Source organism: Lagenorhynchus albirostris, chromosome 3, assembly GCF_949774975.1.
Source record: "Lagenorhynchus albirostris chromosome 3, mLagAlb1.1, whole genome shotgun sequence".
NCBI classification, from domain to species: domain Eukaryota; kingdom Metazoa; phylum Chordata; class Mammalia; order Artiodactyla; family Delphinidae; genus Lagenorhynchus; species Lagenorhynchus albirostris.
Window position 1 is genome coordinate 9,060,982 of NC_083097.1, and position 3,369 is coordinate 9,064,350.

The 3,369-nt window shown below is 40.2% G+C and overlaps 1 pseudogene; it reads left to right on the forward strand.

Moving 5' to 3' along the window:
- Positions 1–2,769: 2,769 nt before the first annotated feature.
- LOC132517936 (large ribosomal subunit protein eL42-like) lies at positions 2,770–3,111 on the forward strand (annotated as a pseudogene).
- The last annotated feature ends 258 nt before the right edge of the window (positions 3,112–3,369 follow it).

Genomic DNA, 3,369 nt, shown 5'->3' on the forward strand with positions numbered 1-3,369 from the left:
TGCCTCTCATATGTACTGGGGATACAGTAGTGGGCAAGGCAGATGAGGTCTCTGGTCTGATGGAACCGACGTTCTAGACCACTGGCATAATGCTTGTAACAGCATAAGTGCAATGCCCAGCATTCAGTAGGCGTGCCATGAGTGTTAGTTTTCTTTCTTTCTGTGTAGATTTTACCAGCTAGAAATGGCAGTAAGGCCCTGCTTCTCCCTATCCACACCCTCAGCTGGCTCTTCAATCCCCTGGTATTGTTTTCTTGCAACAAAGCTTTTGCCTTGGTGCACTAGGAAAAGACATGTGGTTGGTACGAATGGGAGCCTGGCTGAAAGAACCTGGGGCAGATGTCCATGCATATTAGAGTCTAAGAAAGTGTTCCCAATCCTTTAAGAAAACCATTACTTGGCTCACTGCAAGCTAATTGCATTTGTTCAGTCATCGTGAAAATGGATGCAGATGGTATGTGGAAGCTAAGAAATACCCCACTGTTAAATCAGAAATAAAGCCACTTGCTCAGGAGAAACTAGTGCCTGGGATGAGGTTTTCACCAAGAAGTGGGCGATTGCTCAGCAAATTTCTCTTTTCTGCTTAAGTAGGTCTTTTAATTAATTTTTACTGACCTACTCCTCCTTTAACACAAAAAGTGTGAACATAGAAAGTATTGGGCTTGTTGATGGTTCCTTCCAATGTCACAAAGCAAAAGTGAGGGAGACAGATTTGTTCTGGGACAAAGCTTTGTTACCTTGGGATCTGCAACATTGACACTGAGCTGCAATGAAAACAGTGTTGTCTTCTTATTTCTATGTTGGTGTGATAAGAGCTTACTTTTTAAATAAAATGCCATGATGGGGTTAATAACCCCAAAATGAGAATCAGATGGTAATGGGAAGAAGTATACAACATTATGATAAAGCTATATATGATCTCTCTATTTTAAGGTTAAAACCCCAGCATAGTTCTTCTATCACTTAAAGCTGTCCTTTCTTTGGTTTCAATTAAATGATGCCATATTGTTCTCTTTTCACTAGTAATTAAACACAAAGGTGTAGTGTCATTTAGTAACTAGCTTCCATGTGGTAGAAATTCTAATTGGTTTCAGAATTTGGGGAGAAATGTTAATCCTGATTATTAGAGGAGTAAATGTTCTAGAAAACTGTTGTTCCCTAACCTTATCATCCCTACGGAAACTTATTGGTAGCCTGAAGAAACATGTCCTATTGAAGGTCTATATCTTTGCCTCAAGTTGCCCGATCGCTGGGACACACAAGCATATGGAGATTATTAGAGAGGGGCAGGGTTAATATCATGTAACTGGCAAGGGGTAACAATGAGAGTCAGATATCTGGGAAGAGGACTCCCAGCCCAACCTGCCAGCTGACTGGTCAAGCAGTTGGTTAGCCAACCATGTAGGCGAAGAGACTTACTCAAGTTTACACAGCTAGTCAGAACAGCACCAGGTTAAGAACCTAGGTCTCCTGAACTGGCCAGGGCTGCTTCTACCTTTTTGAGGGAATGTTATAGTCCCTCCTCTTAAATATCCTGCAGGACTTGTGATGAAAGAACCCTTGGAAGTCTTGGTAACTCCTAGGTTTGTTTGCAGGACAGGTTTTACAAACTACATATTCCTTCTCCAATGATTTGGTTTCCACCTCCAAATGGAAACTAAGGCAGATGCCAAGCTTCTTACATTAGGGTCAGGGTTTACATGGGTTCTCACAGCTTCCTTAAGGCACCAGGCCCTTGCATCAAGAAAAAGGCTCTTTGCTATGGTTATCACCAAAGGTAAACAGGGGAGTGCAGGGGCCTCAGATAGCCTGTTTTCATTTCCTTTGGATATGTACCCAGAAGTGGGATTGCTGGATCATATGCAGCTCCAGTTTTAATATTTTGAGGGCAGTATGGATGGTCCTAGAAGACATTATGCTGAGTGAAATAAATCAGACAGAGAAAGACAAATACTGTATGATTTTTTTTGTATGTGGCATATAAAAAAGCCAAACTCATAGAAACGGAATTGAATGGTGGTTACCAGAGGCTAGGGGATGGCAGAAACGGGGAGATGTTGGTCAAAAAGTGCAAACTTCCCTTTAGAATATGAATAAGTTCTGGGGATCTCATGCACAGCTTTGTGATTGTAGATAGCAATACTGTACCACATACTTGAAAGTTACTAAGAGAGTCGATCTTAAGTGTTCTCATCACAGGAAAAAAAAAAAAGAAATAGCAATTATGTGATGTGATAGAGGTATGTATTAGCTAACACCCTGGTGGTGATCACATTGCAGTGTATAAATGTATCAAATCAACATGGTGTACACTTTAAACTTACACAATATTATGTATCAATTGTATTTCAATAAACTTGAAAAAGAAAGGAAAAAAGACTCTACAGCAATTTATAGTAGCATCTGACAGCACTGAGGTAAAGTCTCCTGTGACTAGCGTAAATAACAGTCCTGGTTTGCTTAGGATAGAGGAATTTCCCAGGAAACTGGAACTTTCCATAGCTAAAACTAGAATAATTCTGGACATCCTGGAAGGAGATGCCCACCCTCTCTGTGGCAGGAAGGAAAGCTATACCTTGCATAGCTGAAATACACACACACACACACACACTCATGCATACACATGTGGGCGCACGTTTGTGCGTGCACACACACATACAGTATTCATAGGTCTGACGTTGAAATATTAGCTATTTTGTTAGCATCCTGAATATTCGATCAGGAAAAAATAAAAAGCTTTTTTTCCATGACAACAGTTTTCACGTAAACATGGTGAACGTTCCTAAAACCCGTCAGACTTTCTGTAAGAAGTATGGCAGGCACTAATCCCTCAGAACAGGAAGGGCAAGGACTCTGTGTGCCCAGGGAAAGCAGCATTATAACAAGAAGCAGAGTGGCTATGGTGGGCAGACTAAACTGATTTTCCAGAAAAAGCCTAAAATTACCAAGAAGATTGTGCTGAGGTTTGAATGCATTGAGCCCAACTGCAGGTCTAGGAGAACGCTGGCTCTTAAGAGATGCAAACATCCTGAACTGGGAAAAGATAAGAAGAGAAAGGACCAAGTGATCCAGTTCTCAGCTTCGTATCCTGTTTCATTCCAAAGACAATAAAGTCTTGAGATTATGTTTTTTTTAAAAAAAAAAAAAGATGAAAAGATTGTAAAAAAATACTTTAGCTAAAATCTTATTCAAAGTTTGCAAATATATAACTGTCTGTTCTCTGTATAATAATGTGAAAACGATGATGGTTTTGTACTGTTGACCACATGAAACATACAGCACCAAAGTTTCTGAAGTGAAATGGAAATTGTATCATTATTTCTGCTTTTCAGAGTTTTAATGGTTCAGTAAAGGGCGATGACAGACTCC